Consider the following 27,529-nt stretch of genomic DNA (forward strand, 5'->3'; position numbering starts at 1 on the left):
TTCAAAATATACAATTGAATCCTGCTAAGGATCAAATCAAGTCACACTCAAATATAGTTTATATTTTCCACAACCTACTTTTTTCCCCTCAGAAATGTACTTTTTACAATATACATTTACAATCATAATAATTTAAATTAAAAATTAATTATAGTTCTGATATGCTAATAAATTGTTAAGAAACAGGGCTGCGTTCAGCCCCGACAAAACGTTGCACAACGTTTTTTAAACAGAAATGGTGATGCGTTGAACAGGTTAAACACACTGTTCTGATGACGCAAGAGTTGCAACTGGCAGCTCAGAAAGCCATTCTTTGTGTTCTTTGTGAAGAATTTTCGGAGCCTGATGAAGTCGGTATAAATATGTGTTTATGGCCTCGTTTACAGTGAAATGTGACCCAATTCCGATTTTTTACTCGTATGCGACACAGATCGGGTGTGTTCTATGCATGGGCGTAGATTACGCGGGGGACGGGTCACGGGGGGGACGTGTCCCCCCCCCACTTTTTATAAAATGTAAATTCGTCCCCCGCACTTTTTCATAGGGCAAATGTGTCTATGACAAGCTGAGGTTTTCGCGGGTGTGTATAGCCTGCCCTACATCGAGATTTAAAATCCAAAGAAAGGATAGTCTATCTACATACGTGACTTTCACGCTTCCATGGTAATCAGTCACTCGTGCGACACGCCCATGCTCGCAGCCGCGCCGAATCCATCAGTTTGATAGAGTTCAAAACGGCAAAAAAAACCTCTTCACTCCTTTTTCACGAAAAAGTCAAGCACTGTAAGTTGTCATGTGGTATCGGAATTGTGTTGCACAATGATGAATAACTCTGTCTATTTCTCTTGTTGAATAATTAACAAGTTTTGTTGTAAATTGAAAATATTCACTATACCCGGATTACCCGCACAAACGTGCACTATTTTCAATCTTTTTTATTCGTAATGTCTTTTATTTTCACAGATATGTTATCAAAGCCGTTCAAATTAGAATAAACATGGTGATTGTTAATGCTGAATTTGTATGTTCATGCATTAACAGCCACGATCTGCTTGAATCAGGCAGTAACATGTGTAGACTATTGCTGCGTTCCAGGCAGGTTTTTGAGCACGTAAATCACGACTTCAAACCACGACTCACGACTTTGTAGCATTCCAGGCCAGTCACGCCAAACTACCTGAGCGCAATATACATACTTATTTTTTCAGACACATAACATTGTAATACATAATCGTGTGTGTATATACATACTTATTGTTTCAGACACATTGTAATACATAATCTTGTGTGTATTGTTATCATTATTATTATATTATTATTAATTTGACTGCAACGTTATATTGTCCTAAAGTGTATTCTCGCCGTGTACCGCCTGCAGAAACACTGCATCCGTAGGGGTTGCCATTGTTGTTTTGTATGGTTTTGCGGGCTATGTGACGTCAGAACTCGTAACTGGGAGTACATCGATCTAGTACGAGTTCACGGGTGGGAAGTCACGGGTTTGACTGCCGTTCCAGTGCACTTTCACGGGTATAAGGTTGGAAAATAAGGTCAGATCGGATTTTCCGAGGCATTAGGCTGCGTCTCCGCGGTTTAATGACGAGAGAAACCCCGACGCGCATCTGCGGATGGACGGATGGCCCGATGAATGGCCCTGTCGTCGTAGGAGAGGCCTTTCATTTGCAATAATAAAGAGATCTGTGCAGACATTTGTCCATTGAAATAAAACGTGTATATTTCTCTGTCTGCATTTACTTGTACAGAGACAACTGTCACACACACAGTTAATTAATTATTCCAAAAAATATTGGATAGGGACAGTATGAACAACAAAAGTGACTGTGCTGAGTGCAGTGCTTATGGTGGAGGGACTCGAGGAAGTGTAATAAAGTAAACTGCAGTAAACACCACAGTTTGGGGTGGATGAAGATTTTTATTGAGAAAATGAATTTTTTGAAGTGTGTTGGGGGTTTAGACAATTCCTCTTCTTGGACAAAACCTCACCAGCCTTGGAAAAATATCCTTTCACAAGGAACAGAGGATGCAGGGGAACATAAAATGTCACTGCCAGTGGGTATGAAGATACTGATGCTTCTGTTGAGCCCAGACAGGGGAGGATTTCCTCTTTCTTGCTGGCTCCATTACCATGGAAAAGGAAGATGTCATAAAAAGCAAACAAATCCAAAAGGGCAATCCAAATTAAAAAGCAGTCCAGTCCAGATCCAACCAAAAATCCAAAGCAATCCAAATAATCTTATCTAATTAATATAACAAGACTATAATATAGCTACTATAATTAATAATACCAATTATTAATTATTATTAATAACTATTCTAACCTGATATAATGTAATAATATACAGCCCTAACACATATATATGACACAATAACGACAATGAGAGTTCTCTAACTCTAACTCTCGGACACTACAACTGCTTCTACTACTCCTGCAACTTCCACAAGGTGGCGCGAGTTTCGAACCCCCTTTATCCAGAAGCGACCTATATGGGGAGGCTGCAGACCTGGTGCCGGCAGATATACGCCCCTGGTTTGATTAGTTGAGACTGTTTTCCAAAGATGGCTCCTGTCTGTATACACGAAGTGGACTGTCTTTATCTTTATCTTCTTATTAAACGGTCTGTACACTTACAAAGTTCTCAATGCTTCGTTTTGCATGTAGAGACCCTCATTATGTTACTGTGTTAGTGTGGGGCTATTTTGAGCCTTGTTAGTGGTATAAACTAGCGATTTCTTTTTACTTATTATATGCCCCCATTACTAGCGTTATACGCTAAACAGTTTTTAGAGATAAAACTCTTTACATTCGATTATCATGAAAACAAATCTCAGAGAACGGTTGACTAGGTACCAATGTTTTATTAGACCAAAGGTTCATTTTGCGCCGGAGTTCTCCTTTAAGTGAGGCGGGCGAAAGCACAAGGTCTGATCTACAATTTTGGGTCAGAAGCAAAGCCACAAGTTTTCGATGCTGAGATATAGATAAATGTAGAAAATAATAGTAAACGGTGTAATAAAATCAATTAAACTTTAGATTATGAAATTAAACCGCCAGTAGGTGGCAGCAAGTCACCGTCTTAAAGGTGGGGTAAGCAGTATTTGAAAAAGGCTGTTTGGAAGTTAGTCAACCGACACACGAACAACAACAACAACAAACGTGTGTAGCCAATCAGCTTTAGTATGCAGTATATCAGCAGTATGATGGCGGTGATTTGAAGAAAGACTGCAGAAATAGAGATGAAACACACAATACAAAAGTGAAAAGCTCAGAAGAAATCACTGGAAAATAAAGGGTTATGTCTGGGCAAGAGCTTTAGGACTCGCGTTAACATTAGAAAAGCTTTCCAGCGCTGCGCTAAGCGGGAAAGCCTGAAAATAGACATGGAGGTTGCCTTGATTCACTCCACAGTAATTGTCATTATTTGTCTGCAGCTGTTGTGCTGTTGGCAACTAACAACCTACTCTTGTTTGTAATTACTATTGTGTACTGTACGTTAATTTTTTTGTGCATCTGCACTTTATTTTTCGTGAAGCATTATTGTGCTGCGCTTCTGCTATGATAAACAGACATCCACTCTTGAATTGCATGCGTAACGAGATGGTCCTCACTGCAGAACACTCCTCCCACCTTACATATACCTAAACCTACCCATCTCTGCCCCCTGATCCCTAACCCCACCCCTAATCCTACCCATCTCCACCCCTTACAGGGCTCTAGAGTGCACATGCGACCAAAATTTGTAAGGGTGCGACAAGAATTTTTCCTAGGTCGCACCAGTGCACCTAACGTTCTCGCATGATCGCATCCGCTGCCTCTCCACAAACGAGTCTTTTGTTCTCCTTGCACGCATGGTTGGATCATATCGTGGTCTAAACCAATCAGAGATAGAGATTGGGTGGGTCTTTGCCTCTGATTGGTTGTGGTTCAGATATTCCTGTAGGACTAAAATGCTCCGTGCTGTGTGATTGAAATAAATTGCGACATGTCACCTGAGCACCAGAGAATCAGTTACGGCAATCAGCAGCATCAGCTAAATAAACGCAGGAAAACAGACGACGAAGAAACTTTTAAAAATGTAGGCTAATTGAACTAGGTAAAAAATATTGATTTCTCGATTTTAATCGATTCTCATTGATTTTTACGAACCGTTGGGCTATGCTGTTTTCAGTTGATGAATGAATGTAACATTGTAGCGAGCATCCCATCCAATAAACCGCAATAATCTTTGTGCTTTGTTACTATTGATATGAAACAAAGTCTCAGATTTCAAATTAGGTCCATTTTCTTACGAAATTCAAAAACATAAATAGTGTATTGACGCTGTGGCGTGAGATCGCTCTGGCTCAGCTCAGCTCAAGAGAAGCAGCAGCGCGGAGCGCACATGATCTTCTCTTCCGCCTTAATAATACCAGTTACAGCGCGAAATAAACATGAACGAGCATCTGAAAGTGTGTTAAAAGATAGAGTACAACTTATCGAAATCCGTATCTTTCACATGGAATCGCTCAATCGGTGTTTCAACCGTGGAAAGACGTCAGTAAAACGCTTGTAAACAATAATGGGTACTTTCCTATTATCCGGACCCCACGATGGCCTACCCCTAACCTCGCCCCTAAACCTACCCGTCACTGGGGTTAAGACCAATCAGGGACGATGGCCTACCCCTAACCCCGCCCCTAAACCTAGCCCTCACTGGGGTTAAGACCAATCAGGGACGATGGCCTACCCCTAACCCCGCCCCTAAACCTACCCGTCACTGGGGTTAAGACCAATCAGGGACGATGGCCTACCCCTAACCCCGCCCTTGGTATCCAGTGCCCATAAACTCGTTAGCTAGCTAGAAAAATTAACTCCAGAGGAGCATTGTGCCTAATATATGCACCATATTACATATTCATTATAAATTTTTTTCAATATTTAATGCATGTTGTTTGAAAAAAATCTGGCAAGTTTTTATGCAGCCACCATTTAAATATTATATTTCATATAACTTCATTATTATAAAAAAAAAGTGTAATTTAGGTGTTTGTGTACAAATCAGGTAATTATTACCTTCAATATTATAGTAGGCTAATGAAGCATAGTGGGCTACAACTGACTCCCAGTTTACAGCATTAGTTGAGATTTGTTTTTCTTGAGAAAATTTGCCATGTATTGTACCTGATATCCAAAATAATCAATATTGAATCGAATTGTGAAATTTGTGTCAATACCCTGCCCTAACTTGAACAATGTAAAAACAGCACTTTAATTTTTTTTTTTAAAGATTTATATTTTTATATACAGTATAATTGTGCTTCAAATAAAAAAAAACTACACCTTATTCTTGTTTAAAAGCATTTACATAATATATATGAATATATGGAGCGTGATAAAAAGGTGACCTTGAAATTGTGGCGTTAAAGGCGACGCGAGACGAGGAAAAATTTGAGTGCACCTAAATTTTGTGCTGGTGCACCTAAATAAAAAAGTGCAACCAAGGCAAAAAGTTAGTCTGGAGCCCTGCTTTAGATCTGGATCCAACTCCGCCCCCTGGATCTCGTGTACTGCAATGAGGTGCTACTGTGCTTAACGGAGGCCAGTTAGTGAGAGTCTCCTTGGCGACTGGTAGTGAATCCTGTGTTTAGCGTCATTGTTAGTGCACTCGCCTCGCAAGCAGGGGATCGGTGTTGGAGACCGGCTCGGAGCAGCGCGGTTATGATTGGTGTGTGAGTTTTGGAAGCGGAGTAATGAAGAGAGGGGTGTGTTTGTTTCAAGTATAGGTCTCTGCAGGACAGTAATAGGAGTTACCAGATCAGTGGGCGAGGCCATAAACAGAGGGGCGTTTTCGGCCGCGTTACCTGATTTGCCCATGTCACAGTGAGGGTAGGATTTAGGGGTGGGGTCAGGTGTAAGGCATCATTTTCATTGCCTGATTTATAAACACCCACCAGTTTGCCTACACCCACAAATTTAGAAACGCTCAGTTTTGTTCTGCAGAGACCCCATACTCGTTTGTTTGGGTTGATTTCAAATATAAACATTGTCCAACAGCGTTTTTTGTAATACCGCTTACCCCACCTTTAATGAGCGAGTATTCATTCATTTAAAACAGCTGATTCATTCAGGAATGAAGCAAGTGGTGTTCATGAATGGGCCATTGAAACACTGAACGGACTTATTCAGACCCCCAGATTTTATTGACAGCCTATACATTTAAAAACATTATTTTGTATAAAGAAGCATGCTGTTTTGCACAATATTCTCTCTAGGTTTTAGTCACATTAACTATTACAAACAGATTGGCTTATACCTTTCCTTTTTGAAGTGTGAATGAAGTTCAAGGTTGTGATAGTTGTGTCTGATATTATTTGCAAATTGTGCATTCAGGCCTACAGCTAATCTCCTTTTATGAATATGGTAAATTTAGCAGTTTAGGTCCAAGAAAAGATCTTGGGAGATTCTCTTCTACCTTCGGCACGCTGCATTCTCTCTGTGCTTGTGCAGCATCATACAATCAATCAGAACTAATCTGTTATTGTTCCATGGCTAAAAAAAAAAGTTTATAAAGTCATTGTCGAGTCATGCAGTTGATGTTCAGGCCGAGTCTTGAGTCTTTTAGTCCAGTGGTACCCAAACCCGGGGCCTGCTATACCATGAATCCGGTTTTGGTGGCTAGCCAGGTAGGCTATGTTTCAGTTTAGTTTGTGGTAATATATAGTTTCTGGGTTTTAGGCACCATGAAAGTGGTTTGTACGGTGGCCGAGAGAGCTCAACGCGCTGCAACTGAAGAAAACGCATGCAAATAGAAGAAAACACATGCAAATAGAAAACAACGCGTGCAAATAGAAAAAAAACACATGCAAATAAAATAAAACGCATGCAAATAGAAAAAAAACGCGTGCAAATAAAATAAAAACACCTGCAAATTAAGAAAACATCTTCATCAGTTTCACATCACACTTGTGCTCCAAATACTCACAACACCACCAAATACATAAACGCGCTGCAAATAACACAGAGCACAACGGAAATGTTTCCAGGGGAACCAAATAAGTGACGAACCCGGCTGGGACGTGCCGGCATAGATATCCATAAATCTATGCGTGCTGGTGCTTACAGCTTAAAATTATACTTTATTTATTTGTTTATTTATTTATTTGTTTGTGCAAAACATACAGAGATTACATTTTTTATGACATACAACTTGTATACAATGTACAAAATGTATTAACAATATGTTCAATGTCATCAGAATACAAATGAGAAAAGAACAATGAGCTGGAAACTAAAATAAATAAATAAAAAAGATAAAGAAGAAAAACATGAAGGAAAGATATTTATCTATAGATCAGTTACACTGTACAAATTGTCTCATGTTATTACATTTTCATAAAGAAAAGTTTCGTAAGAAATGTTAGGTAATATAGGGTCCAAAATTTTAAAGTTGAGACACAGATATATAACGCATATTTTAAAAGCTTTTTTTGTAAACTAAAAATAAAAATGTATTTGCATCCGTTATGTTAACAGCATTATATTTCTGTGTTAAGACCAGCTGATGGACATCGTGCTGCGTTGTCATGGGAACATCCCACGTTGTCTTTAGTTGCTCCCTTCATCAAGTGCGTTCCACACGGCTGCCTAACAGGACACTAGAGCCTCGCTCACTCCAAAAGGGCTCTGCAATCTGCCCTTCGAAGGGAGTATGGCATAGGGAAGCTCACGAGCAATAAGCACGTCTCAGCCGGGTTCGTCACTTATTTGGTTCCCCTGGAAACATTTCCGTTGTGGTCTGTGTTATTTGCAGCGCGTTTTCTGTATTTGGTTGTGTTGTGAACTTTTGCAGCGCGTTTCCTTATTTGGAGCACACGTGTGTTGTGAAACTGATGAAGATGTTTTTTTTAATTTGCTGGTGTTTTTTTCTATTTGCACGCGTGTTTTTCTATTTGCATGTGTTTTTTTCTATTTGCATGAGTTTTTTTCTATTTGCACACGTTTTTCTCTATTTGCATGTGTTTGCTTCAGTTGCAGCGCGTTGAGCTGTCTCGGCCACCGTAGGTTTGGCTTCTAGCAGTGTTCATCGCCATAGTAACTTCCGCTCCACGGCTAACCTGGTCCGGGGCGCGATATTTTTTTTCACAGGATGGTAGGGGAAGACTCATGAATATTCATTAGGGAACTCATCCCTGATTGGTCTGATGACCTACCCCCTAACCCCGCCCCTAAACCTACCCGTCACTGGGGGTCTGATGACCTACCCCTAACCCCGCCCCTAAACCTACCAGTCACTGGGGTTAAGAACAATCAGGGATGAGTTCCCTAATGAATATTCATGAGTCTTCCCCTACCATCCTGTGAAAAAAAATATCGCGTCCGGGGCAGGTTATGTTCCAGCCAAGAGGTTGCAAACTGAACTTGGAACAATCAGCTGTGAGTGACGAGTGACACATGTGCGATAAAGTCACTCCACCTGTTTCTACTCCAAATTAAAGGTCACTACATAGCAAATGATTTTTAATAACAAATTCGTCTGACTTTTTTTATCAATGCTTATTTAGAATAATAATTTTGTATGATTTAGATATTATTTATGTAATTATTATACCCCTAATCGATCACACATGTACAATTTTAGTTTATCAATTATTATTATTACGCTCATATCAACTGAATAAATATATAATGGTAATATAAATACGCTTTAGAATCAATAGATAAAGCTATAAAATGACTACATGTGATCTTAAATGTTCAATTCTCTCTATACCTTTATCAACTGTATAAAACTTTTACTTGCACTAATATAGCAAGACATTTTCTTTCAATTGTCCTCTTTCATAGACAGCTATTTTGTTCTTGCTGTGTAAATTTGTTTAAATTCCTAATATTTTTGTCTTAATCTGGTAATATTCTGCAGAAGAGAGAAGTGAATTGTGCTGCTTCTCTCCCGAGAAATGAATCACAGTTTCACTCTTTCTCAGCATGTGATTGGCTGTTCGCTACTGATGTCACACCTGAACTCCTAAACTCAGGATCAAAGCCTGAGTTGACAGAGATGATCAGCATCATGGTACCAACAAAGCTTGGTTGGATTGGTTTGGTTTTTGTCAACTCGAAACTAATCCTGTAACCCTTAGTTTAGAGTTAGTTTGCTCAACTACCATCATGGTACTGGCCCCTGGTCCTGGAGTACACACAACTGCACTGACTTCACATTTTAGATGTCTCCCTAATCGAGCAGACACATGTGTTAAACTTCGCATTCCAGTCCAAAATTGTCATGCTCTTCACTCGCTATCTTCCCTCGCTATCTTCGCTACCTTCACTCGGATGTACGTCATTGCTTACGTTGCATGAGTGCCCACTACTGGAAGCCCTTGATCACTTAGATTTGATTTATCAAATCAAATAGCCCTTGATTTATTATTCATTTTTTTCCCTTACAAAATTGTCTATATGTATATAGGTGTGTTTGAGTTGTTTAAATATATTTTTTAAAATAATGAATATATTATATTAAATATGATATTAAACGCAATATGCGTTGACGTCACAATCGTGTTGCATTGTGGTATGGAGCTAACTGAAGTGTACATATGAAGTAGACTCGCTCCCTTGGTCAAAATCGAGGGAGCGAGGGTCTGTCGATATGAACTTTCCTCGTCCACTTCACAAAGTGGAACACACTTCAAAATGGCGGCAGGGATTCCCCCGAGGGGAAGTGCTTAGGGAAGTTCGCAAGTGTGTGTCTAAAAGTGGAGTGGAACGCAGCCCAGGACAGTGGAGTTTAACACATGTGTCTGCTCGATTAGGGAGACATCTCAAATGTGCAGTCACTGCAGTGTTGTGGGTACTCCAGGACCAGGGTTGGGAACCTTTGATTTAGTCAAGCAAGTCACAAGCCCTCGAAATCGACTCTAGTCAAGTGACAATGGAATAATGTAAGGGTAAATAAAAGGAGGAATTTATTTTTTAAATTTAGCTTTCAAAAAAAATAAATCCACCCTGAGAAACATCCACTGGGGTAAAACGTGTGAAAACTAGCCCTCTGGGGTTATTGTAACATTTTGTCCTCATTGTTTATTAAACAAAGTAAATAATACAGGTAGGCCTAATCCAACTGTAGAACAAACGAAACTGCGTGTAAACACAACAATACCGGACAATGAACTGAAATAATGGAAGGGTTTAAATAGACAAGATAATGAACTGAATACTAACAGGTGATAACCAAATTAATGAGTAACCATGATGATAAACTAGTGGGAAACTGAGATCAAAGGAAAACTAACTAAATAAGGCAGACACAACACTGAACATAATGAAAATTAAACCAAAACAGTGCATAACAGTTATGGTGTTCCCACCTCACTATAAATAAAAGCTGGCCTTCATAAATGCTTCAAAAATGTCAGTTTTATTGAAATTCTTTTTATAAATTTTTTTTCCCCCTTTCTCCACAAATTTCAATTCAGGCTGAATCATTTAACGTGCAGATTCCAGACTTAATGCTTCCCTATTTAGACTGAAAACGTGTAAATTGTAATTTTCCTTTAACTTTTAACACTATTGAGTTCCTGTCTTGCAAGCACTGGGATTCATGAAATGCATTTAGTTAGTTATATAGCCTACTCTTTTTGTAGTTACAGGTCCTTCTCAAAAAATTAGCATATTGTGATAAAGTTCATTATTTTCCATAATGTAATGATAAAAATTAAACTTTCATATATTTTAGATTCATTGCACACCAACTGAAATATTTCAGGTCTTTTATTGTTTTAATACTGATGATTTTGGCATACAGCTCATGAAAACCCAAAATTCCTGTCTCAAAAAATTAGCATATTTCATCCGACCAATAAAATAAGTGTTTTTAATACAAACAAAAAAAAAGTCAACCTTCAAATAATTATGTTCAGTTATGCACTCAATAGTCAATACTTGGTCGGGAATCCTTTTGCAGAAATGACTGCTTCAATGCGGCGTGGCATGGAGGCAATCAGCCTGTGGCACTGCTGAGGTGTTATGGAGGCCCAGGGTGCTTCGATAGCGGCCTTAAGCTCATCCAGAGTGTTGGGTCTTGCGTCTCTCAACTTTCTCTTCACAATATCCCACAGATTCTCTATGGGGTTCAGGTCAGGAGAGTTGGCAGGCCAATTGAGCACAGTAATACCATGGTCAGTAAACCATTTACCAGTGGTTTTGGCACTGTGAGCAGGTGCCAGGTTGTGCTGAAAAATGAAATCTTCATCTCCATAAAGCTTTTCAGCAGATGGAAGCATGAAGTGCTCCAAAATCTCCTGATAGCTAGCTGCATTGACCCTGCCCTTGATAAAACACAGTGCACCAACACCAGCAGCTGACATGGCACCCCAGACCATCACTGACTGTGGGTACTTGACACTGGACTTCAGGCATTTTGGCATGTCCTTCTCCCCAGTCTTCCTCCAGACTCTGGCACCTTGATTTCCGAATGACATGCAAAACTGAGCAACAGTCCAGTGCTGCTTCTCTGTAGCCCAGGTCAGGCGCTTCTGCCGCTGTTTCTGGTTCAAAAGTGGCTTGACCTGGGGAATGCGGCACCTGTAGCCCATTTCCTGCACACGCCTGTGCACGGTGGCTCTGGATGTTTCTACTCCAGACTCAGTCCACTGCTTCCGCAGGTCCCCCAAGCTCTGGAATCGGTCCTTCTCCACAATCTTCCTCAGGGTCCGGTCACCTCTTCTCGTTGTGCAGCGTTTTTTGCCACACTTTTTCCTTCCCACAGACTTCCCACTGAGGTGCCTTGATACAGCACTCTGGGAACAGCCTATTTGTTCAGAAATTTCTTTCTGTCTTACCCTCTTGCTTGAGGGTGTCAATGATGGCCTTCTGGACAGCAGTCAGGTCGGCGGTCTTACCCATGATTGCGGTTTTGAGTAATGAAACAGGCTGGGAGTTTTTCAAAGCCTCAGGAATCTTTTTCAGGTGTTTAGAGTTAATTAGTTGATTCAGATGATTAGGTTAATAGCTTGTTTAGAGACCCTTTTCATGATATGCTAATTTTTTGAGACAGGAATTTTGGGTTTTCATGAGCTGTATGCCAAAATCATCAGTATTAAAACAATAAAAGACCTGAAATATTTCAGTTGGTGTGCAATGAATCTAAAATATATGAAAGTTTAATTTTTATCATTACATTATGGAAAATAATGAACTTTATCACAATATGGTAATTTTTTTAGAAAGACCTGTATATTTAGAATTATTCTAACATGTAAATGTGCAAATGTAAAGTCCATGACGTATTCTCTTATCGTTGTTACGGGTGGGTTATTGACTTTGATACAGATTGGTATCATTAAAGAACTGTGTTTTGGTGTATTCTGGTGTTTTTCCTAATTGTGAAATAACCCCCTATCCCCTCATTCACTATTCCCTACATTATTGGGACCCTATGGCATAGTGTTAGTTCAGTGATTGTTGAGTGTGACTCCAAAACTTATTTAGTTTAAGTGTGGGTTAACATTTACATGTTTGTTTGCCTACTAGCCACCTTAACGGTTGTTTTGTTTCTTTTCTCTTATGGAAGCTAGGGAGGTGGATGCTATTTCTTTTTTTTTGTATCCCGTTTTTCTCCTGTTTTGTGACCAGGTAGATGTAATGAATCCTCTGGAGGCAAGTTGAAGTGAGAACCCAAGTGCAACTTTTTTTAACAAAAGGAGATGAAACATAAAACAAAGGAATGACGAGGCATGGAACTCAAAACAAGAACACCACAGGGCTACCAACAGTAGCTACATGAAACAATCAACACTAACACTAGACCAAGACACTATATCCAACGCACATGGCACCCTTTAGCGTCAATATGAGACGCAGATATATGGCGCCTCCTAGTGGTCTAACCCTAACACTACCCCAGACCTAAACCTACCCATATTGACGCTAAAGGGTGCCATGTGCGTCGGATGGAGACGCTTTGGCAAAAGCGTCAGTATATGACGCCTTGGGATGAGAACTCGTTGCATGGGCAAACATGAGGGCTTAAATACACAAGACTAACGACTAGACAAGGGACACCTGTGAACAATGAAACAATGAACCAATGACAACATGACACATCAGACAAGGGAACACGTGGCAGGATCACATGACTTGAACAATTAAGGGATCACATGACATACCTGAAACAGGAACGAGGAACAAAACCCAAAACGTGACAGTAGGGAGTTAGTGTTGTTTGTTAATTTGTTTATTTTGGCCTTGCCTTCTCCTGAAGCTAAAACTTCCTATTGAATTTATTGTTTCTGTTTTACAGGCTGTAAATAAAAAAATATTTTAAATGATCTGGTTGTTTGTGTTGCTGTGGAAGGGCTCTAACTAGAGCACTTTAAATCCTTTAATATTGTTGCATCTGCTTAGACTCTTGTAGAACGTAACAAAATGTAGTTTTAGATTTTCAAAACATTGTTTTTAATGATTCATGGAAGGGACATCACAAACTCTTCATAAAACGAAACCTTTTCCAGTGTTGTGATCAGTCTCTGCACAGAGGCGCTAGAAATCTGCCATCCACTTTTCAACAGCAGATGGAGCTATAACTCTATTCTATGAAATCTGCAACAATTTGAGACTTTTCTGTGGAACTAATCAAAATGGCAAAATTTCTCATTTTAAACCCGTATGTCACATCCTTCCGTTTTCCTCTTACAGACTAGATGGATTTGGGACAATATGAATGATATCGGCTCACTAAATAAAAATTGGGCAAGAGAAGTTAAATAACCCTTTCTACACCCTAATGATCGGAGATTAAGGTGAACTTCAAGGAAATAAACAGTTGGATTGGCCTTTTGAAATTGGCCATGTTACTTTAAGTATAGGCCTACTTTAAAATTGATAATATAGAATGATTAATCTTAACCATTTTTTAACTTAACAGTTATTTTTACACACACACACACACACACACACACACACACACACACACACACACACACACACACACACACACACACACACACACACACACACACACACACACACACACACACACACACACACACACACACACACACACACACACACACACACACACACACGCACACACTTGTGTGCCACTTAGAAATGACATGCAGAGACATGAGACACATATTGGCAGTGACACTGGTGATAATGGATGAACACAGAGAAGCACACATTATCATTGTTGTATATGATCCCACCTCCTATTCCTGCATGGCTGCCAGGCCCGAGGCTGATGCCAGGCGCTGATAGCTGGCAGACTGTCAGTAATTTGTGTTAATTGTGGGAAGTTTCCATTGCTGGCGACCAGTCAGCTGGCACCACTACAGCCTGGTTTCCGTGTGGCCCAGAAGCTCATTCATGCTTTCTGCGCATCTTCTTTCACTGCTGATCAATGATCAGTGTCTGCCACTAAAATATCTTACATTAAGGTATTAAACACATTTACTTAAAACAGTCTCAGATTAACATGCTGCTCATTTGAAAATCATCTGGATATATGTGCAGGCCTGTAATATATTTTCATTTTTTAACTCATAACAAAACGCTAATATTATTATTTTGTTAATTGTATTTCAGATATGCTCATGAGAAAGTAACGCATATAAGTAATAGGTGGGACTATTAAATAAGAAAAAAAAGATGAATGGAATTTCAAAGGAAAAATATACTCTGAGTCAAAGTTATATTAATGAAATATAAGCTCATTAATTTCTCTTACAAGCGATTCATCTTTTACCGGTAGGTATTTATCATTTTTTAACTAACCACAATTAAGTAATTACACTAATTAAGCTAATTAAGACCAATAATGAAGAGCTGAGAGTCACATGAGCATTTTTCTCTCTCTCTTTCTCTCTCTCCAGACTAACCACATTCCAGAATCATCATAGATGCCCAGATAAAATAAAATAAAAATCACTAATGCCTATGGAACAAAAGAAGTAGATTGTTAATGGAAGATTTCATCAAAAAATATCAGAGAAGAGACAATCACACAAATGACGGGCACTGCAAACAATAAGCAGAGAATTCTCATAAGTGAATTCTAGAAAAAGTGTTGTAATTATTGAAGTTGTGTGGCACGTGGAATTGCTAATTATGTCAACAATGTTGCCATAAAATTGTTATCTTGGCAAAAGATTTGCGCTTGCTTCTTAACCATTCAGTGTTTTCCTTTTTTCGCCCGTTTTTCAATGAATTAATTAGGCGATCACTGTAATTACTGTTTATATTGTTGTTAATGAGCCCAAAGGCAAGCGAGCAGTACTCATCCAAATTACACTCACTAGGCACAGAGCCAAGGAGGAGTCCAAAAGAGAGCAGGGGGAGAATAACATGCTAAATACTCCCCATATCTGCCTAATCATCCGCCGGCAAACTGCTAACTCATGAACAAATGCACATTATTTAACAATCATCTGAAAAGATGCTACGGAGACTGAAAGGCCAAAATCTTGTTAAGTTATTTTAGATTTGAGAACTGTATAGGTGCACAATGGTGTGCAGCTGTTGTCACTGTATGTATAAAATAATTGTGATGGGAAGACAGCATTTTCTTTTTCTCTTGATTTGAATGTCAACAAATCAATAAAAGAAAATGAGTGGGTTCAAATGTCTGAGACCACACTATTACTAATAAAAATATACAGGGAATAAAAGGAACAATTATTTTAAAAAAATTAAGATTCTGCTCTGAAGTTAAGTACATAAGTTTGCATACTGTAGACCTTGCAGCACCCGAATGGTTTATTGTTAAAAAATATATATAAAGTGGGATCATACAATTTTTTATTTATTTTTTTATAGTGCCCTAAATAATCTTTTATCACATAAAGGAAACTATACATTTCTGTTGAAATGCTTTCTTTGATGATCATTGTTTGTATTGTAATAATTGTGAATGAGTCCCTGCTTTGTCTTGTGAAACTACACACAGTTCTTCCCGAAAAATCCTCTGGGTCCTGCACATTCTTTGATTTTCCAGCATCTTCTGCAAATTTGAGCACATCCTAACTGTGGCTGATGTTCCAGTTACTCACTCTTAGGAAAATTGAGGGACTCAAAACATTCATTGGTGCGACAAAACACTATATTAAGAAACAAGAAGATGTAAAGGTTTAAACAGGATGATTGTTGTAAACTGTTATTTTGTCTTGTATGTAAATATGTAGCTTCTGAAAGGTACTAATTAATTAAAAATATATATATTTAATTACTTTTACTTGTATAAATTCTGCAAGGGTTTATAAACCCTTTCATTATCGAAAGTCGTCGACCAAATAAGCTTATTTGTGACAATAAGCATGTGAAATTCTGAAACTCATGTCATTTTAATTTCAAATCATTTTTATTGTTTTATACAAATTAATTAATTTATGAATTATTAGTAAATATAATATACAATTATAGCCTCAGGATTTTGGACCTAATGCATTTTTAAGGTTGAACTCAAATAAATTGGCCAAATTTACCTGAATTTTGGTGCACATTTCATAAAAACTATAGGAATATAAATGTTCCTGAATGCACATATAGTAGCTATTGAGTCTGTGCTCTTTGTTCTCGGTGTAAAGGTGTTCTGCTCCATTTATTGCAGCGGTAATTAATTTATTCTGTGTGCTACTCTCTGTGTGTGATTGCTTCAGCTCTACGTCTATTGTACTTCCTGTGTCGGAATGGCTTTTTTCCCCTACAGGAGGCTGCCCTTACTGCTCATACTTCCTGGCTTCCTTTCATTCATCTATTAGTCCTCTCTTTTAAAGGTCAGGGGTGCCTTTTATGCTATTGGGTATCGGACAGGAGAGAGGCTTGGTATTATTGCTCTATATAACACCAACATGACTAAAGGCTGATAGAAGCATTAAAGCGCTGCACACATAAGAAATACAGACACAAGTGCGTACACACACACACGCATGCACACACACACACGCACGCACAAATGATCTCCAGTCTCCCTGGCAACCATTTAGCTCTTTCTGGTCAGGTGAAACAGAGAACTGACCTCCCACACAAGAGACAATAGAAGCATTTAAGATTTTTGCTGATGGATTTGAACCTTGAAGAGATCAGGGGCACAAAAGTGCTCTACAATGTGATACTGCAGAAGATGAGATGAGATTCTAAAGGATGGGAAAAGAGACGTAAACTGAAGATGAGGGAACTATAAGGCTGATTTAGAATTTTATTGAAACAATTGAGGAAAGTGCCATGGCAAAAATGTCTTTTGACAGATCTAGTTACCTATTTGATCAAGGATGGTCCATGTATTCGGGTTCAGGCGCACACACACATTCACAATGTCACACACACACACACGCGCACACACTCCTATTCACACACGCAGCAAGCTACATGCGAGCTGTCAGCTCTTTAATTAACAGTCATTTCCTGTACCTTCTCTCCATGTGGCACTTTGACCCAATCAGTGTTGCAGAGGGAACATTGCAAGAGCAGGAAAATGTGTGCAAAAGAAAAAAAGGCTTTAATAAAAACTGCACACACCAGGAAGGAGTTAAGAAGAGAAAGCAACACACGCTAATGTAGATGTTCTATTTCGCTCAAATGAAAAATTGAATTTAATTATTTTAATCTGAAATATTAATAACTACCTCACGTTCGCTCGCAGACATTTATCTAAATAGAGCGTCTAATTAATGTGTCTGGCGCCCTTATTATTCTTCGAGGGGTTTTGGAGCAGAGAGGAGAGGCATGGAAGGTCATTTTTAACCAGGGCTCATGGGAAATAAAGATGAGCCAACAGAGAATGGTCATCATGGTGGTGGACATCTCTGCTAACCTGTTGAAAACGAACAATTTACAGCTACATCATTCCATGAATCTTGAACACATTTTAACAGCTATTGTTAGACGTTCCACAAAGCAAATTAAGATAAGTTTTGACTTGCCATTAATTTAAAGAGGTCTGATTGTGCTAAAAGAGTAAAAAATATTGTAAAATAATTATAGCAAAAGTTCATTCTATATGTCATTTTTTAAAGAGAAAATAATTCAAGTGCTTATTGGAAATCAATAAGCAACTAATAAAAATAATAAAATATATGTCTAGATAATAGAAATAACAATATTAATACACCATATGAATTCCTGTCCTGGTATAATAAACATCAAAATTAGGGTCAATGCTAAAAATTTCCATGATGATGGTTTAAAAAAACATTTAGACCATTTTCAAGAGAATTTTTAATTTAAAGGCTCTAAAAATGTCACAGGTTACAGTACAATCATCATCATGTAAAATTACAATTTTCTTTACACTTTGAATACATGTGGGTGTCAGGGACCGTGAAGAGAGGACTCAAAAGCAGAGGATTCATGCAACAGTTTATTAGACACTCTAGGGAATAGACAATATCCAAAGTGTAGTGACACACACACGGCCAACAAAGGATGTGTGAGAGCTCCAGAGCCGTCCGTACAGACCCTTGCGGACACAGGCTATAGAGACCACTTCAGGTGCATGCCCAACGGGATGGGGAGCAAGACGAGACAGAGGGCAGCAAGTGAACGGCCAGCTGTATCTGAATAAACGAGTGCGCGGACGGAACAAAGGCATCGGAATCTTGGGAGGGAAATAATGGTGGCTGGTAGCCTAAACAGCTCTGGAAGGGAGGCAAACCCTTAGACGAGACCAGGAGGGAGTTATGTACGTACTCGACCATGGCTAATCTGGAACTCCAAGATGACGTTTCAGCAGACGCCACACAGCACAAGACCCTCTCCAGATCCTGGTTAGAACGCTCAGCCTGACCGTTAGTCTGCGGATGATACCAGGAGGAAAGACTCGCAGTCGCCCCCAGCTGTCGACAGAACTGAGACAAATTGGGGACTCCTGTCAGAGACCACGTTCACCGGGAGGCCATGAATACGGAAAACGTGATCCAAAATCCCTTCCTCGCTGAAGACAATTTGGAAAGGGTAATAAAATGGGCCGCCTTCGAGAACCTGTCCACCACAGTGAGGACTAATGTGTTGCCGCTAGATGGGGGTAGGCCTGTGACGAAGTCCACATCTATGTGTGACTAGGGTCTCGAAGGGACAGGCAGCGGCTGGAGTAGCCCTGCCCGGGGTCGATTGGAGCCCTTGGCCACAGCACAAACCAGACAGGCTGTCACGAACTGACGAGCGTCCCACGCCATGGACGGCCACCAAAACCGCTGCTTGATTAAACTGCAAGTATGAGTCGCTCCTGGGTGGCAAGCTAGTACGGATGAGTGGCCCCACTGTAGGACACTAGTTTGGACTGACTCGGGCACAAACAGGCTCTCTCCGTCTAGCAGTGCGGATGTACTCTTAAGTTTTTATGATCGGTCCAAACGATAAAAGGGACCTCCACGCCCTCTAACCAGTGGCGCCACTCCTCCAGCGCCAACTTAACAGCCAGTAACTCCCTATTCCTGATGTTGTAATTCTGTTCCAATGGGGTTAAACAATCAAAAAAAGGGAAAAAGGGGCGCAGGAAAGTATTCTGTAATCCGAAGGTGATAGCTGAGACCAAATTTCCCCTGCTCCCACCTCCACAACGAACTGACGAGACGGATCTGGAGTGGCAAGGATGGGAGCCAAAACAAAGCGATTCTTAAGTTTGTAAACGCAGCCTGGGCCTGCGACGTCCAACAGATACGTTTTCGAGTGGAGTTGAGATCAGTCAGAGGAAGGATGACCTGGCTAAAATTCCGAATAAACCGCCTGTAAAAATTGTCGAAATCAGTGGACCGCTCTACGACTAACTGGGTTGGGCCAATCACCAACCACTTTCACTTTGGCAGGATTCATTCGAATACCTTCGGGTGAAAGAATGAATCCAAGGAATGGAACCGACCATTCATGAAACTTGCACTTTTCCACCTTGGCGAATAAACGATTCTCAAGCAGCTGCTGGAGCACTCGCCTGACGTGCTAGACATGGTCGAGCTCGTTCTGGGAGAAGATCAGGATGTCGTTGAGGTAAACCAATACAAACCAGTCAACCATGTCTCTGAGCACGTCATTGACGAGTGCCTGGAAGACCGCATGGGAGTTTGAAAGCCAAAAAGGCATGACCAAATATTCAAAGTGTCCCGTGGGGGGTGTTAAAGGCGGCCTTTCATTCGCCCCCCTCCCTAATCCGAACTAGGTGATAAGCATTCGGAGGTCCAACTTCGTAAAAATGGTCTCCCCCTGCAAGTGCTCAAAGGCAGATGACATCAATGGCAAAGGATAGTGATTCTTCACCGTGATGTCATTCAAGCCACGATAATCTATACAGGAACAGAGCGATCCACTTTTCTTCTCCACAGAGAAGTTAGTGAGACGATGGCACCGCTCAGTGACATTCAGCCGGGCTCTCCCAATTTGCATTGGCTCCTCCTCAGGCAAAACGAGACGCTGAGAAGGCGCGTCACCCCCCACTCCAGAGGCCAAGTCGGAGAAGAGCTTGTGAGAGGACACGCCTCTCCGATGCCGGGAATGGAGAGCTATCCGGTTGTCAATACGGATGGCGGGGTCGACTAACCCATCGAGGCTGGGAGGTAATTCGAGAGAATAAATGTTGTCCTTGATGTACTCTGTCAGCCCGTGAAGAAAATGATACCTTCGCAGTCCATCTGCGTGACGCAGCGAGCATGCGGAACTCAATAGAGTAGTCAGAAACAGACCGACCTCTCTGTTGCAGCAATGATAAAGCCTGTGCTGCCTCCATCCTCATAGCGGAGCAGTCGAAAATCTTGCGAAGCTCCTCCGAAAAATCCTTAAATGAGCTGCAACATGCATGTCAATTGTCCCACATGGCCATTACCCATTCTCTCGCTTGCCCGATCAAAAGCGTGATGGTGAAGGCCACTTTAGATCGCTCCGTGGGAAAACAGGAGGGCTGGAGTGAAAAAGTCAGAGAACACTGTGACAGAAAGAAACGGCATGAATTGGGCTCACTGGAGTATGGAGTAGGCGGATTAAGGCGAGGTTCAGCACTACTGGGAATGGTCACCTCAGGTTAGGGCGAAGGTGGGACAATAGGAGCCGCGGGAGGGTTGATCTGGAACTGATCAAGTCGTTCTGTGAGCTGGGTCAGCTGGAGTGACAGCTCATTGAAAGCATGGTGAGAGGCAGTGATTTCCTCCTGCCGCCTTCCCAAAAGGGCGCCTGCTGCCTGAGTATTCGGTGAACGTCTGCTTCCTCTGCTGAGTCCATGATTGGGCAATAGATTCTGTCAGGGAGCATAAAGAGAGTTTTTGCAAAAGCAGAGGGATTGTGCAACAGTTTATTAGACACTCTCTAGGGAATAAACAATATCCAAAGTGTAGTGAGACACACGGACAACAATGGATGTGTGAGAGCTCCAGAGCCGTCCGTTGCGGACACAGGCTGTAGAGACCACTTCAAGTGCACACCCAACGGGACGGGGAGCAAGACGAGACAGAGGACAGCAAGCGAACGGCCAGCTGTATAACTCCTCGTCTAGGCGTCCTGGGCACAGCAGCAGACAAGGGTAAGACGCAAATGTCCAACATAAGAGACGATGCACACATAAATCTACTGAAAACAAGGGGCAGACACAGCAGAGAATATAAGGGAAAAGGGAACAAGCGACATGTGAGGGCAATCAGCTCGTGATCTGCAAACACCCGCGCTGATTGCCCAGGTCACGAGCTGAAAAAAATGACAGGACAACACAGACAACAGGTAAGCTGATGAAGCACCCTGAACCGTGACAGTGGGTGTACAAGAATTATTTTATAAATATATTTTTCAAGATAACAGCAAGATCAAATATCATGAATTATTCATTCATGAATTGCATCTACATGTAAATAAAAAATAAAAGATTATGCCAAACTACTTGGGTTTTCCTTTCAAAAATCATTATTTTAATTGGGACTTTTTTGATATTTGGACAGTTGTATCACCCTGAAATGTTTTGCTTTATGCCGCCCAAAAATATTCAAAAGAATTGTGATTTAAAAATAATAAACATGTTCAAAGACATGTACAAGTCATTGTTTATATGATTTGCACTTTTAATGTATTTTAAATAAATTAATAGATCCACACAAAAAAAGAGCATCATGACATTGGCGCTCATAATCTGATAATAAGCATAACATTATATATATATATATATATATATATATATATATATATATATGAGAAGAACAAAGAAATGTCGCTTGGGTCTGAACTCTGTGTAACCATGACTGCATGAAGGCTGAAATAACGAGGCCTTCAATTAGCAGTGGCCAATCAATGCGGTAATTGCAGTGAGAGGCTGATGTAGAGTGAGGGATTGCTGCTAGCTGCAGTCCCGTATCGATTTACTTAAAGCAATTAGACGCCTTCCCTCCACCATGGAGCTTGAGTCCCTCACCATCTGCTCCAAACACACAGCGCAAAAGCTCGGTAAATATGCTACAGGAAATAGGGATGTGAGGATCAGTGATTTTTTATTTTTTCATTTTCTCTGCAACAAAGATGAATGCAAATACTACACAGAGGACTTAATCCACACACAGGAAGAGAAAGGAATACATGGGTGAGACTGAAAAAGGATATGTTCAGACTGCAGGCAAATTTGAATTTTTTCTCAAATTTTCAGACTGACTGTCCGCACCACACTATTTATTGCAAGTGATAAATAAGATTCGTGTGTCCAGACATAACCAACCTATCTGCATGGGATGCTTTGGTAGCGACGTAGACGCAGTCACGTACAGTATGTGATGAGGCTTTCAAAACGAATGCAGGAAAAATGGAGGTACATCATCTCGCTCTCCAAATAAGTGCCCTGTCGAGTTGTGGTGCAGAACTCCTCCGTAGCACATAAAAAAAAAAAACCTCAGAGATAAGTTCCTTCGAGTTCTGCCTGCACGGAAGCCTCCCCCCAAAGTGCCAGCAATTGACCTCTAGGTCAGTCCACTGAGTGGTGTTCTCCTCTTTGTTTGAATCCATGAACATGCCAAAATCTTTGGACATAGCGTTTGAATGCTTCCGGCATTTTTATCTCCAGTTTTGACATTGTGTGTTGCATTAAGAGTGACACAAAAGACAATTTCAAATCCGATTTGAGCAGCCAGAGCATCCAGACTGAGACGCATCTGATTTGAATCACATTTCAAAACACCTCCATATGCGGCTCGAATCAGATTTGAAAAAAATCTGATTTCATGTGTTTTTTGCTGTCCAGACTTTCAAAAACTCATCTGGATAAAATTTGGATATGCAAAAAATCTATTTTTTGCTGGCAGTCTAAACATGAAAACAGTACACACTTTGACCATTCACATTCTGCAGTTGAAAATAGATATTTTATCCATCATATTATAGGAAATTAGTAGAGAAGGGTGTGCTGAAGATGCCAAACAACATCCCACCTCTTTCTAGTCACTGTTATAACCATGATTACACCCATGTACACTTTATCTGTAATGGTGATAATGGAGAAATGGAATATACAGTAGAGTCTGAACAACTCCCTTCACTTTCCATTACCACTACCATTCAGGGCTACACAAACCACTGCTGAGTGCACAATAGATGCTAGCTAATATTGATTTTGAAAGCTTTTTCTCTATCCGAGATGTCTTTTCAGTTCGCCCACAGCTAATCTTCAGGTTTCTTCTAATGCATTTGCCTGCAGTTATAAAAGAGGCACTTGAGTGGCCTGCAATGACAAACCAGCGGTCACTCGGCACAGTTGCAACTGCTATTCTGTGCTTTTGACTGAGAGGAGCTAAATGGTGCTCTAATTGTGATGACCTTCATTGCAAAGGGAACTCTGTAATTGGAAAAAAAAGCCCTGAAGTGTGTCCATCTTCAGAAGAGCCTGGAAGGCAACAGAGAAAGAGAGATACAGAGATAACGAGACAATAAGGGACAAATAAAAGATTATCAAGCAGATTCACTTATGCATTTTGAACAGAGCAAGAATTTATAAGAAGATTTGTCACTGAATAGATATCATGCAAAATGAAAGATGCATTCTGGGCCCCACGCCTGCCAGTTTCCCCGAGTTCACTTCACCCCACGACTGATTATGTCAATGTACGTCAAGATCTGGGGGTGCTCATTTGGATGGCAGTTGTCACTAAGACGGATGTCTATTAGCAAGACCACCACGCCGCTAGACAGAACAAACACAGACGCAGCTCTAGCTCTGCAATTGTCAGTCTTTTTCATGTGTTCAGAATTCTAGAATTTTAGAGAAGATGGTTCTAGATCCTTGGTTATATAGAGTAAGTGAGAAAATCTATCTTGCAGAAAAGGGATAATGTACAGTCTGCCAGTCATTTTCGCAAAATAAACATGGTAAATAAATAAATACATGGACATTTTAATTTAAGCTAAAATTATTTCATAATTTTACCTGTATATTATCTTAAAGCTTCCACGGAGAAGAATTTGTTAGTTACATTTTACAAAACAATTAGCCTAGCAACACAACAATATCAACAAAAGTAATATTAATATTATTAAGTCTCTTACACTCACTAAGGCTGCATTTATTTGATCAAACACAGTAAAAACAGCAATATTGTGAAATATTATGTAGCAAATTAGCTCTATGAAATATAAATAATCAATCATAACTTGTTATAATTGATTATGAATATTTGGATCAAATAATCGGGTTAACTTGATGTAGCTACATTAACATTACAACCAATTACTCGGTTCATCCCGTGAACACTCAATATTGGTTATTAATTGATTGATAGAAATGTACATTTCCGGGGCATGGGAAATGTCTTTCTTACTAAGTACTACTACATTTACATTTACATTTAGTCATTTAGCAGACGCTTTTATCCAAAGCGACTTACATCTGAGGACTAAACCAAGCGAGTCATCGTGAAGAGGCAAAAACAACGCAAGAAGTGCTCAAAATACAAAGTTCAGACATATAGCTCGGAGTAGCATAAGCCAGGCAAGCGAGGATTTAAAGGAAAGGATTTTTATTTTTTTTTTTATTTTTATTTTTTTATGTTATGTTAAGTGCTCCCGGAAGAGATGAGTTTTCAGTTGTCTTTTGAATGCTGTCAGGGATTCTGCATTTCGGATGAGGGTGGGGAGATCATTCCACCAGCATGGAACCGCGAATGAGAATGTTCTGGAGAGTGATTTTGTGCCCCGCTGTGATGGTACCACGAGCCGTCGCTCATTGACCGATCGTAGGCTTCTGGTAGGGATGTAGACTTGTAGTAGTGAGTGGAAGTAGGAGGGAGCTGAACCTGTGGTCAATCTGTAAGCAAGCGTCAAAGCCTTGAACTTGATGCGAGCAGCGAGTGGTAGCCAGTGCAGAGAGATGAACAGAGGAGTGACGTGGGCCCTTTTGGGCTCGTTGAAGACCAGACGAGCTGCAGCATTCTGGATCATTTGTAGAGGTTTAGTTGCACATGATGGAAGTCCAGCCAGAAGAGCATTGCAGTAATCAAGCCTAGAAATGACCAGGGCCTGGACGAGAAGTTGTGTTGCATGCTCAGTTAGGAAAGGCCTGATCTTCCTGATGTTGTGCATAGCAAACCTGCATGATCGAGCTGTCTTTGTAATGTGGTCTGTGAAGGTCAGCTGATCATCAAAGATTACTCCAAGATTTCTGACCGACCTTGATGGGGTGATTGATGATGAATCTAGCTGGATAGTGAGGTCGTGCTGAAGAGACTGATTGGCAGGGAGGACGAGAAGCTCAGTTTTTGTCAGGTTGAGCTGCAGGTGATGTTCCTTCATCCATGCCGAGATGTCCGCCAGACAGCTTGAGATCCGTGCAGCTACTGTGGGATCATCTGGTTGAAATGAGAGGTAGAGCTGGGTGTCATCAGCATAGCAATGGTAAGAGAAACCATGTGCCTGTATGATGGGTCCCAGTGATGTGGTGTAAATGGAGAAGAGGAGCGGTCCGAGAACTGAACCCTGAGGAACCCCTGTGGTCAGTTGATGTGCTTTGGATACCTCACCTCTCCATGTGACCTTGAAGGACCTACCTGTGAGATAGGACTCAAACCAGTTGAGGGAGGTTCCAGTGATGCCCAGTGATGAGAGGGCAGACAAGAGGATCTGATGATTCACAGTGTCGAAGGCAGCAGACAGGTCCAGTAGAATGAGAACTGATGATCTGGAAGCAGCTTTTGCGATCCGCAGGGCTTCCGTGACTGACAGCAATGCAGTCTCAGTTGAATGTCCTTTCTTGAAGCCAGATTGGTTGACATCCAGCTGGTTGTTCAGAGACAGTAAGGATGATACTTGGTTAAAAACAACTCGTTCAAGTGTTTTCGCAATGAATGGTAGGAGAGAGACAGGTCTGTAGTTCTCTAGAAGTGATGTGTTTAATGTTGGTTTTTTAAGCAGAGGAGTTACCCGAGCCTGCTTAAATGCTGTAGGGAAAATGCCAGTGTGGAGGGATGAGTTGATAATGTGTGTGAGAGCTGGTAGAAGTGTGGGAGAGATGGCTTGTAGAAGGTGTGAGGGGATGGGGTCTAGAGGGCAGGTGGTAGGATGACTGGAGAGGAGAAGTTTAGATACTTCTTCCTCGGTTAGTGGAGTGAAGGAGGAGAGAAGGTTATTGGCTGTGGGAGAGGTTAGTCTGGGTTCCTGTGTGTGTGAATCTGAGAACTGACTGCTGATAGTTGTAGTTTTGTTAGTGAAGAAGTTAGCAAAATCATCAGCAGTTAAAGAGGAGGTGGGTGGTGGTGGAGGTGGACAGAGGAGAGAATTGAATGTCTTGAACAGTGAACGTGTGTTAGAGGCGCTGTTGATCTTGTTGTGGAAATATGAAGATTTTGCGGCGTGAACTTTAACAGAGAAGGCAGAGAGCAGAGATTGATACCTACTGAGGTCAGATGTGTCTTTTGATTTGCGCCATTTCCTCTCCGCTGCCCTGAGTTCAGTCCGGTGTTCACGAAGAACCTCAGATAACCAGGGGTTGGAGGGAGCAGTGCGTGCTGGCCTAGAGGAGAGAGGGCAGATATTGTCTAAAGAAGAGGTTAGGATGGAGCATAAAGTATCCGTTGCAGTATTCACATCCAGAGATGAGAAATGTGAGGGTGAGGGAAGAGAAGATGACACAGCAGAGGAAAGATGGGATGGAGAAAGTGAGCGCAGGTTTCGTCTGAAAGTAAATGGTGGGGAGGTTGGTGGAGCATGGGTAGTGAGTTGTAGATTGAAAGTAATGAGGAAATGATCTGAAACTTGGAGAGGTTTCACCAAAATGTTGTCTGTGATACAGTTGCGTGTGTAAACCAGGTCCAGTTGGTTGCCTGACTTGTGAGTACCGGTGGTGATGAGCCGTTTGAGATCGAAAGAGGCTAGGAGAGAGATGAAGTCTGTTGCATACGGCTTCGCTAGGTGAATGTTGAAATCGCCAAAGACTACAAGTGGGGTGCCATCCTGAGGGAAAGAGGACAGCAACACATCCAGCTCTTCTACAAAGCTTCCCAGTTGACCTGGGGGGCGATAAATAACTACAATATGGATCTTCATGGGAGTTGTAAGAGTAATAGCATGATATTCAAATGAGTTGTTATTGCATAG

This window comes from Rhinichthys klamathensis, unplaced genomic scaffold, assembly GCF_029890125.1.
Source record: "Rhinichthys klamathensis goyatoka isolate OS25496 unplaced genomic scaffold, OSU_Roscu_1.1 h1tg000407l_1, whole genome shotgun sequence".
Lineage (NCBI taxonomy): Eukaryota > Metazoa > Chordata > Actinopteri > Cypriniformes > Leuciscidae > Rhinichthys > Rhinichthys klamathensis.